Source organism: Loxodonta africana, chromosome 1, assembly GCF_030014295.1.
Source record: "Loxodonta africana isolate mLoxAfr1 chromosome 1, mLoxAfr1.hap2, whole genome shotgun sequence".
NCBI lineage: Eukaryota > Metazoa > Chordata > Mammalia > Proboscidea > Elephantidae > Loxodonta > Loxodonta africana.
The window spans coordinates 92,640,787-92,652,890 of NC_087342.1; the positions used below are offsets into that span (position 1 = coordinate 92,640,787).

General features: G+C 35.5%; 1 protein-coding gene across 2 annotated transcripts in view; it reads left to right on the forward strand.

The window, feature by feature from the left end:
- LOC135231203 (uncharacterized) overlaps nt 1-12,104 on the forward strand; it is a 149,394-nt gene that overhangs the window by 97,053 nt on the left and 40,237 nt on the right. The window lies entirely within an intron of this gene.

The window sequence follows — 12,104 nt, forward strand, 5'->3', positions numbered from 1 at the left end:
TTGGAGTGAGATGGAATCTCACTGTAGTTTTGATTTGCATTTCTCTAATGGCTAATGATCGTGCACATTTCCTCATGTATATGTTAGCTACCTGAATGTCTTCTTTAGTGAAGTGTGTATTCATATCTTTTGCCCATTTTTTAATTGGGTTATTTGTCTTTTTGTGGTCGAGTTTTTGCAGTACCGTGTAGGTTTTAGAGATCAGGTGCTGATCAGAAATGTCATAGGTAAAAACTTTTTCCCAGTCTGTAAGTAATCTTTTTACTCTTTTGGTGAAGTCTTTGGATGAGCATAGGTGTTTGATTTTTAGGAGCTCCCAGTTATCTAGTTTTTCTTCTGCACTGTTAGTAATGTTTTGTATACTGTTTATGCCATGCATTAAGGCTCCTAACGTTGTCCCTATTTTTTCTTCCATGATCTTTATTGTTTTAGATTTTATATTTAGGTCTTTGATCCATTTTGAGTTTGTTTTTGTGGATGGTGTGAGGTATGGGTCTTTTTTCATTTTTTCACAGATGGATATCCAGTTATGCCAGCACTATTTTTTAAAGAGACTCTCTTTTCCCCATTTAACTGACTTTGGGCCTTTGTCAAATATCAGCTGCTCGTATGTGGATGGATTTATGTATGGATTCTCAATTCTGTTCCGTTGGTCTATGTATCTGTTGTTGTCTATGTACCAGGCTGTTTTGAGTACTATGGTGGTGTAATAGGTTCTAAAACCAGGTAGAGTGAGGCCTCCCACTTTGTTCTTTTTCAGTAATGCTTTACTTATCCAGGACCTCTTTCCCTTCCATATAAAGTCGGTGATTTGTTTCTCCATCTCATTAAAAAGTGTCGTTGGAATTTGGATTGGAATTGCATTGTATCTATAGATGGCTTTTGGTAGAATAGACATTTTTACAATGTTGCATCTTCCTAACCATGAGCAAGGTATGTTTTTCCACTTATGCAGGTCTCTTTTGGTTTCTTGCAGTAGTGTCTTGCAGTTTTCTTTGTATAGGACTTTTATGTCTCTGGTAAGATTTATTCCTAAGTATTTTATCTTCTTGGGGGCTACTGTAAGTGGTATTGATTTGGTGGTTTCTTCTTTGATGTTCTTCTTTTTTTTTTTTTTGGTGTAGATGAATCCAACTGATTTTTGTAGGTTTTTCTTGTATCCTGATGCTCTGCTGAACTCTTCTATTAGTTTCAGTAGTTTTCTTCAGGATTCTTTAGGGTTTTCTCTGTATAAGATCATGTCATCTGCAAATAGAGATAGTTTTATTTCTTCCTTACCCATCTGGATGCCTTTATGTGTTTATCTAGCCTAATTGCTCTGGCTAGGACCTCCAGCACAATGTTGAATAAGAGTGGTGATAAAGGACATCCTTGTCTGGTTCCTAATCTCAAGGGGAATGCTTTTAGGCTCTCTCCATCTAGGATATGTTAGCTGTTGGCTCTGTATAAATGCCCTTTATTATGTTGGGGAATTTTCCTTCTATTCCTATTTTGCTGAGAGATTTTATTATGAATGGGTGTTGAACTTTGTCAAATGCCTTTCCTGCATCAATTGATAAGATCATGTGATTCTTGTCTTTTGTTTTATTTATATGACGGATTATATTTATTGTTTTTCTAACATTGAAGCATCCCTGCATACCTGGTATGAATGCCACTTGGTCATGATGAATTATTTTTTGATATGTTGTTGAATTCTATTGGCTAGAAGTTTGGGGAGGATTTTTGGATCTAAGTTCATGAGGGATATAGGTCTGTAATTTTCTTTTTTTTGTGGTGTCTTTACCTGGTTTTGGTATCAGGGATATGGTGGCTTCATAGAATGAGTTTGGGAGTACTCTGTCCTTTTCTATGCTCTGAAATACCTTTAGTAGTAATGGCGTTAACTCTTCTCTGAAAGTTTGGTAGAACTCTGTAGTGAAGTGGTCTGGGCCAGGGCTTTTTTCTGTTGGGAGTTTTTTGATTACCTTTTCAATCTCTTCTTTTGTTGCGGGTCTATTTAGTTGTTCCAACTCTGGTTGTGATAGTTTAGGTTTCTAGAAATTCATCCGTTTCTTCTAGGTTTTCAAATTTGTTAGAGTACAATTTTTCATAGTAATCTGATATGATTCTTTTAATTTCAATTAGTTCTCTTGTAATATCGCCCATCTCATTTCTTATTCAGAGTATTTGCTTCCTCTCCTGTTTTTCTTTTGTCAGTTCGGCCAATGGTTTCTCAATTTTTTTAAATTTTTTCAGAGAACCAGCTTTTGGTCTTTTTAACTCTTGCCAATGTTTTTTTGTTCTCTAGTTCTTTTAATTCTGCTGTAATTTTTATTATTTGCTTTCTTCTGGTATTTGAGGGTTTCTTTTGTTGTTGTCTTTCTATTTGTTCAAGGCGTAGGGATAATTCTTTGATTTTGGCCCTTTCTCCTTTTTGTATGTGTGCATTTATTGGTATAAATTGACCTCTGAGTACTGCTTTCACTGTGTCCCAAAGGTTCTGATAGGAAGTGTTTTCATTCTCATTGGATTCTATGAATTTCTTTATTCCATCCTCAATGTCTTCTATAATCCAGTCGTTTTTGAGCAGTGTATTGTTCAAAGTGTTTGATTTCTTTTCCCTGCTTTTTCTGTTATTGATTTCTACTTTTATGGCCTTTTGGTCTGAGAAGATGCTTTGTAATATTCTGATTTTTTGGATTCTGCTAAGGCTTGCTTTATGACCTAATATGTGGTCTATTCTAGAAAATGTTCCATGTGTGTTGGAAAAGAAATTATACTTGGTTGCTGTTGGGTGGATTGTTCTGCATATGTCTATAAGGTCAAGTAGATTGATTGTGACATTTAGATCTTCCGTGTCTTTATTGAGCTTCATTCTGGATGTCCTGTCCTTCATCGAAAGTGGTGTGTTGAAGTCTCCTACCATAATTGTGGAGTTGTCTATCTCACTTTTCAATGCTGTTAGAGTTAGTTTTATGTATCTTGCAGCCCTGTCACTGGGTGCAGAAATATTTAATATGGTTATATCCTCATGGTATATTGCCCCTTTAATCATTATATAGTGTCCTTGCTTATCCTTTGTGGTGGATTTAAGTTTAAAGTCTATTTTGTCAGAAATTAGTATTGTCACTCCTGCTCTTTTTTGATTGTTTGCTTGATATATTTTTTTCCATCCTTTGAGTTTTAGTTTATTTGTGTCTCTAAGTCTAAGGTGTGTCTTTTGTAGGCAGCATATAGATGGAATGTGTTATTTTATCCGTTCTGCCCCTCTCTGTCTCTTTAATAGTGCATTTAGTCCATTTACATTTAATGTAATTATGGATAGTATGAATTTAGTGCTGTCATTTTGATGTCTTTTTTTGTGTATTGTTGACAGTTTCTTTTTCCCACTTAATTTTTTGTGCTGAGTTGTTTATCTTTATATCTTGTCTTTTCCTCTTATTCATTGTTGTTGATGTTTCTGCTGAGTATTTTTTTCTTGTATTTTATATTGATGAGTAGGATAGTTAGTCTCTGTGGTTACCTTAATATTTACCCCTATTTTTCTATGTCTCAACCTAACTTTTATTTCTTTATATAACCTTGTCTTCCTGTCCATATGAAAGGTCTATGACTGCATTTCTTAGTCCCTCTTTATTGTTTTAATGTTGTCTTCTTTTACATAATGACGTTGCTGTTTCCCTGTTGTTTTTTCTATCCTGATTTATATTTTGCGATTTCACTATCTGGGTTGACATCTGATTGCTCTGTCCAGTGTTCTAGTATTGGGCTGATATCTGATATTATTGATTTTCTAGCCAGGGAACTCCCTTTAGTATTTCTTGTAGTTTTGGTTTGGTTTTTACAAAGTCCCTAAACTTCTGTTTATCTGGAAATGTCCTAATTTTGCCATCATATTTGAGAGAGAGTTTTGCTGGGTACATGATTCTTGGCTGGCAATTTTTTTCCTTCAATGCTTTATATGAGTCATCCCATCGCCTTCTTGCCTCCATGGCTTCTGCCGAGTAGTCTAGGCTTATTCTTATTGACTCTCCTTTTTAAGTGATTTTTCGTTTATTCCTAGCTGCTCTTAAAATTCTCTATCTTTGATTTTGGCAAGTTTAATTATAGTATGTCTTGGTGACTTTCCTTTAAGATCTACCTTATGTGGAGGTTGGTGAGCATCTTGGCTAGGTATCTTCTCCTCTTTCATGATATTAGGGAAGTTTTCTGCCAACAAATCTTCAACAATTCTTTCTGTATTTTCTGTTATTCCTCCCTGTTCTGGTACTCCAATCACTCATAGGTTATTTCTCTTGATAGAGTGCCATGTGATTCTTAGGCTTTCTTCATTTTTTAAAATTCTTTTATCTGATTTTCCTTCATGTATATTGGTGCCAAGTGCTTTATCTTCAAGTTCACAAATTCTGCCTTCCACTTGCTCAATCCTGCTCCTCTGACTTTCTATTGAGTTGTCTAATTCTGTTATTTTATTGTTAATCTTTTGAATTTCTGATTGCTGTCTCTCTATGGATTCTATCAGCTTATTAAATTTTTCATTATGTTCTTGAATAATCTTTTGAATTTCTTCAACTGCTTTATCTGTGTGTTCCTTGGCTTGTTCTGAGTATTGCCTGATGTGGTTCCTGATGTTTTGAAGAGTTCTGTATATTAATCTTTTTTATTCTGCATCTGGTAATTCCAGTAATACACCTTCATCTGGAAGATTCTGTGGTTCTTTGTTTTGAGAGTTTATTGAAGCGATCATTATCTGCTTTTTTATGTGATTTGATATTGTCTGTTGTCTCCGAGCCATCTATAAGTTATTTTAATAGTTTATTTTATGTTTGCTTACTGTATCCTAGCTTCTTGCTTTGTTTTGTTTTGATATGCTCAAATAGGCTGCTTGAATGAGCTCGCTTGATTATGTTTGCCCTTGAAACTCTAACGTCCTGTCTGTAGATGGTTAGAGCTGTTAGCAGGCATATGATCTTAGGAGTCCATTCACTTTTCTTGTATGGATTCAGTTCAGGTGTCCAGGTAGTTGGTCATCAAGTGTGTGGTACAGGCTTTGTCCTACAGTCTTAGAAGGGCAGTGGTGATTTGTGTAGGTGCAGGTTTCTGGTTGCAGCAGGGGGTCATGCTCTGAACAAGGTAGGTGGCTGACAACTATCCTCCGAGTGTGTGTGAGGAAAGTGCATCCCTGTTCCCTAAAGCACACAGGTGGGTGGGTTCTGCAGCCAGACCATGCGCACCCAGTGCTTTTGGTTGTAAGGACTGGGAGGTATGATGTATCCTGGGACTCCTGTGGTGGGTGGCTAGGTGACGTGGGTGGAGCCACCAGTCCTTAGGCCCCTGATGTGGGTAGGAGAGGAGCCTGTTAAACAGGCATAGTGGTGTCAAACATCAAACACTCACCTCTCCATTGCACAGCTGAAACAGTTGCAGTCTGCCAGCAAGGGCCTATTCTCCTGAAATGAGCCCACCCAGGTCCATGCAGGGGTCGAAGCTATTCAAAGTCAGTGAACCATTTGTGCCAGGACAGGAGCCGCTTTTGTATTGAGCTCCACAGCTTAGTGAAGCTGGCAAATTAACTTTACCCCCAGTTGTGAATTTGTTCATTTTCCAAAACTGGAAGGATGGCTCAGTGTGTGCAGCAGGAGCTATCTGAAGCTGGCTTGGGGGCTGGGGGCACGGTATAATAAATGCAAGTACTTAGATTTTGCTGAAACATCATTCTTCTCTGGTTCTGGAGGTGTGAGTAGGCTGTGGGACTCGCTGTCTTTCCTTGATGAAACTGCATCTGGAATGCTACTACCAGCCCCGCCACAGTCACTCCAGGGAATGGTACCTGAGGGTTCCCAGCATTTCAGGTCTGGCAACTCCTGGCCGCTTCTGAACCATCTCTCTCAACAGCTGCTGCTCAGTCTGTTTTCTAACTTTGCCTTTGAATTTCGGGGCTCGTAGCTTGTCATATATATAATCATTTTACTTGTTTTTTTGGGTCTTTGTTGTAAGAGGGATCATTGGAAGTCTGACTATTCTGCCACCTTGGCCCTGCCTCTTTCTAAACCAGTTTCTTTTTATCAATTATAGTGACATTTGATGGGAAACCCTGGTGGCGTAGTGGTTAAGTGCTACAGCTGCTAACCCAAGGGTCGGCAGTTCAAATCCACCAGGTGCTCAATGTGATTCTCAGGAACCTCATTTTGATGGATCCTCAACTTGATGGGTCTTTGGGAGGGGTAGGTAAATGGAGCTTATTTGTTCTTTCATTTGTTCTGCATTTCCTAATACGGAAAACTTTTCTAGGATAGGCAGGATTCTCAAATTCCATTCTTTTATCTTCATTCCGTTTGTTTTCTTGAATTCCCTTTCTTCCTTTCTACGTCTTTACTATCTCTAATATGTCATCTTTCTATGCTAATTGCCAATCTTGAATACATTTTTCAGGGCGGAAAGTCTTGTTTGTTATTGAAATAAAAGTTTTCAATAACTTTTACCACTGTAATGTTACTTTACATTGTTCTTTCTCTTAAAAATTAACATTGGTATAAAAGAATTCTAAGTAATGGGGGGGAAGAAAAATGAGCATCAAGATTTTCAAATCTTCATAGACAGCCCTCAGGTATTAGGAAGATTGGGCAATGTCATAGGTATGATATAGCCAAGGAGCCAATGAATTATAATGACATTCATTCTAAAACAGAAACACAAACATTTCAGGCGATTTGTCTATAACATGCTGAACAGTTTGTAGTGATCATCTTCTCATCTATCCATCCACCCACCCACCCATTTTTTAGTTCATTTATGTAGTGAATATTTATTCAGGATCTCCTAGACAGCATTGTAAGCACTGAGCATACAGCAATAAATAAGACCAACATTTTCTGTGTTCTCATAGAGCTTACAGTTTGGGGACAAGAGTGTCATAAATAGAATCTTTTGGGAAGTACGGTGGTGTTTCCTTCCTTTTAGTGTAGATTTTCAAGAACGGTAGAAGAACACAGTCTCCCTCATTTCCTTTTCTTCTTAGCTGGTGTAGCACAGTAAGCAAAAAAAAAAAAAATTTTTCCCCCTGAGGGCAGTTCAGAGGGAAGTATTTCTTTTAACATTTCACTTGGAAAATAAAACACACATCCCCCTTAATGCATGAAACATAAATGCATAGATTAACAAGTAAAAATTGAACTCCATATGAATAACATCCAGGTTAAGAAATACTGTTGCCAGCACCCCTCCTCTTTCCACCATGTATCTTCTCCTCCATTACAACTCCTTTCCTCTGCCTAGAGGTAACAGTTTTCCTGTTGTTGTTATTTAAATTATATCCTTGCTTTACTTTATAAGGTTATCGCTTAAGTAAAATCCCTAATCAATATAGCATAGTTTTGATTGTTTTTAATTTATATAATTTGAGTCATACTCCATACATTCTTTTGTTGTATTGCCCATGTTCAACATTGTTTTTATGGTTCATACATACTGTTCTATATTGTATTTTTTTGTATGATTATACCACAATATTTATTCATTTTATTTGGATTGTTGACAGTTGGTTTGTTTTTAATTTTTTGCTATTATGACTAATTCTGCTATGAACATTCTTATACATATGTACTCTTGCACATGTGCATAAATTTTTTTGTATCTTCAATTTACTAGGTAATGACAATGTTCTCCAAAGTTTTTATACCAGTTTACATCCCCACCAGCACTGTATGAGAGTTCCCATCACTCCTCGTCCTTGCTAGCACATGCTAATACTTTAAATTTTTTGCCAGTCTGGTGAGTTTATTATATTGGTATTTTATCATGATTTTGAATTACCATTTTCTTGATTATTGATTAGGTTGAGCACATTTTTATATATTTGCTGACATTTTTTACAATAAAAAGTATTGCATATTTTATTATTATTTGTAAATTATGTATATATATATATGTATTTTTTTTTTTCCTGGAGCACTAAAAAAAAAAAAAAACTAGTTGTTATTAATTTACCAGTACACCGTTGGTCTATGCCAACTAAGACTCCTATCAAAAATGCATAAATATTTCAGTTTTTCACATCCCTGACAGCTCTGGGCATTATCCAGTTTTCTAAGATTTCTACCCCTGTTCCAGTTTTCTAAGTTTTGTCAAGTAAATAGCTCTAAAGTGATATCTCAATGTTGTTTTATTTTCTTATTGGCAACTTTTTGTTAAACTTACTATTTTGAAATAATTTTAGATATACTTAAGAGTTGCAAGGGTAGTATAGACAGTTCCTGCATGCACTTTACCCAGATTCTTCTAATGTGAACTTCTTACATAAATTGGCCTTTTTTTTTTTTTTTTGAAGTGCCTATTCAAGCATTTTGTCCATTTTTTCTACTGGGTTGTCTGTCTTTCTCTAATTGATTTGTTAGAGTTCTTCATATGTTCTGATGCCAGTTTTTTTTCTTTTTTTTGTGGAGGGAGTGTTTAATGAGTGTTTTAAATATACTTTCCCACCCAGTGCTTGCCTTTTCACACAATGGTGACTTTTGATGAACAAAATTTCTCGTTATGATTTTATCCCACATTTATTACATCATTTCCTTATGGTTAGTGCGTTTGGGTCTTTTTAAAGAAAACTGTCTGTATCCCAAGTTCATCATGATACATTTCTTTATTATTTTCTAAAGACTATTCTTTTTGCCTTTCACACTTAGGTGTATAAAAAAAATTTTTTTTAACTGTAATTGAAATTTGAGTATGTTGTGAAGTAGGGGTACACTCTCTTTTTATTTTTTGCATGGTCTTGTCTCAAGGCCATTAATGGAAAAGATAATTTTCTCTTCATTGCTCTGCAGTGTCAGTTTTGTGGTAAATAAAAAGTGAAAATTTATGTAGAGGTCTATTTCTGAGCTCTCCCCAAATTCCTTATTTATTTTGTCCTTTTTGGATTTTTTTACCGAGGTTATGCTAGCTTCATAAAATGAATTTGGGTGTGTGCCCTCTTTTTCTGTTTTGTAGGGAAGATTGTGTAAGCTGGAATTATTATTATTTTTGAAAATTTGCTAGAACTCACTAGAAAAGTCATCAGGGCATGGAGAAAGGTTTTTGATTACTGATTAAATTTCTTTATTAATTTTTTTCTGTTAACTTTGCTAAGTTTTATTTTCCTAGGATTTTGGGGATCACAGTTACAGAGGAATTGGTTTATGGTAGTTGCAACAAAGTACTCTAAGTTTATTATTTGGACTTTTTGAAATCTGCTTTCCTAAATGGTAGATATGCGTGATGATATTTCTTCTCTTTCCTCTTATTTAAAAAATCTAAACTCATGTGTTCTTTTTCTCAAGTACGCATCATTTTCGCTTGTTAGTGTATTTTCTCTTAGTTGAAATAAAGTCTAGAAAAGTAGTCCTTTAATTTATTCTCTCCCTGGGAAATTATATTGTCAGTTTATTTCCTTTAAACTTTGCTTTTTAAAATTTCTTCTCTACCACTTCTTCTTTTGCTACTGCTACTCCTCTTCTTCCTCCTCCTCCTCCTCTGACCACCATAAAAACCACTACCACCATCTTATTGTTTCTGTTAATTTTCTTCTCTATATTCTGTTTTTTTAATTATCACCTGTTAATTCAGATATCATAAGTTTAGCCATCTTTTGTTCCCTTCCTCGTTTGTTGTTTAATCTATTTACAAGATTATTGGGTACAGTGCATAAAATGTACCCGTTGTTCTCATAGTTTGGTTTCTTTTTTGAAAAAATTATTTCCCTTAGCCTCTGCCTGGATCCTGATTGCACCTTGTTTCCCTAAATAGTTTGGTGTAAGTTCCTTCTCAGTACAATCATTCTAGTTTATTATTGTTCAACCAGTTGACATTGCTATTTGCAGTGTAGTCTTTGTATGAATCAATGGGCTTACATTTCAAAGATATTTTCAATAACTTATTAAAATGGCTAGTTTTTGTGCAGTTGCAACTGACAATTGCTAGAGTGAATAAAATTCTTTACCACATATGTAGTATATCAGTGTGCTTTATAGTTACCAAACAGTAAAGTAACTTACCAGTACGTGGTACATTTTTTTCTGAAATACCAACACAAAATTATATTTTAGTTGCTGTTTATCTATACATCATAATCTCTATCAACATTCTTTTCCAGAGGGGGCCTTGAAAAATGATACTAACAAAGCTAAACTAAAACTAACTAACTGAAAAAAAAAATTGCATCATTTACTTTGAAGCTGTTGTCCCAGGTAAGGGAATCCTTGATGCTGGATACTAGACATGCAGTTCAAGGACTGGAAAGGATCTTGGGTAACCCAACTGTTGTTGTATCCCCTGGGTAACATCTGTACCAAATGAGAAGTCTATACTTGTGATCTACATGAAAGCGTATTTTCCCTTAGCCATGCAACCTATCCTTAAATAGAGCTGAGAGGTATGAAATTCATTTACATGGATTAAAAAAATTTTTTTTAGTCTTCTTAGATGTTGGCATGTTTCAGTGTCAAAAGCTTACTTAAGCTTGGCTAATTTTATTTTTTATTTACTTTTCTCTTTTTGTATTCTCTCATTTTGCTTCTCTGCCTTCTATTCCAGCTATACTTTATTGTTTTGGAAATTCCTTCGTTTTTAGTTGATGGAACATTTTTTGTCATGCTCGCTCTTATGACTAACTTATGACTATCACTCAAAAGTATCTATGTGTGTTTTTGATTCAGCTTTATATTTTTTCATGAAATATTAAACTATTAGGAAGACAGTATTTCTCCTAATTTATACCATCTATTGGAAACCCTGGTGGCATAGTGGTTAAATGCTATGGCTGCTAACCAAAAAAGGTCGGCAGTTCGAATCCACCAGGCACCCCTTGGAAACTTTATGGGGCAGTCCTACTCTGTCCTATAGGGTCACTGTGAGTTAGAATTGACTCGACGGCAATGGGTTTGTTTTTGGTTTTATTAATCTATTAGTCTGTGCGGAGCCCTGGTGCCACAGTAGTTAAGACATCAGCTGCTAATCAAAGGGTGGCAGTTTGAATCCACCAGCCACACCTTGGAAACCCTATGGGGCAGTTCTACTCTGTCCTACAGGGTCTCTATGAGCCAGAATCTACTCATTGGCAACAGACTTTTTTTTTTTTAATTAATCTGTGCAATTTAATTCTTCTTCACGATCCTCTAATATCTTATTTGTATGATGAAAGTAAGGAATAATTATTAAGGATTTTCCCAGTAGGAAGTGGAAAAGGAAATAGGGGAAAAATAATTTAAAACAAATGGACTTTGGAAAGTAATTTGCTAATGATGCCCAAGCTCGTTTTAAGAACCAAGACAAATAAGGAAAGAAAGAACGTGGTATGTTTTGGACATGAGAAAAAATATCAAATAGAGGAATTGCTGTAGGTTTCCTAGATTGTAACAAAATAGTAGTCATGCACTTAGACAATGCCTCACGAAAGAGAAATTTAAAGAATTTAAAGGTATTGGATATTATTATGTTTAAAATGATAATTAAAAAGAGGTGAAAACTTGTTGTCTTTTGAGTTATCCACTCTGTGGCTTTCATTGTGCTTTCTGTTTGATGGGTCTGTGCTGATGAAGGCTTTAGCATACTTTCTCCTTCTCATCCAGTGGAGAGAGAAAGCTGAAAGTATTTAGCCAACATGGTGGAATGTTGTGTTCTTTTCCATTATCTTTCTTTCTTTTCTCCAAAACTGGACTCCAAAACTGCTACTCCAATGTATGTTTTCATCAAGAAAGGTTTTTATGTTTTCTGTTATTTGTTCTCTTGTAGTTAATCAGTGCAATTAAATTTTTCTACAGATTATCAGTAATCTACAAAATGCTGACTAATTAGAAATAATGTGGAATGAGAAATGAGGATATCAAGATTTACAAAGCTTGATATGTTGTTAGCCAGACTTAGCAAAAGATATTTGTGCACTTTGACGTCCAGAAACCATTCAAATTAATAAATAGGAATGGAACTTACTGAAAATACTCTCGATAGCTTCTGAAAAACAGACACAAATTAATAAATTAATATGGTTTGACTAGTAGAAGATTGAGTGTCTTCCTAGTATGCTACTCCCTGGTGAAGTTAGCACTCCAAAACTTCCATACTTGCTACTATGACCTGGGGGTTGGAGTGGGGAT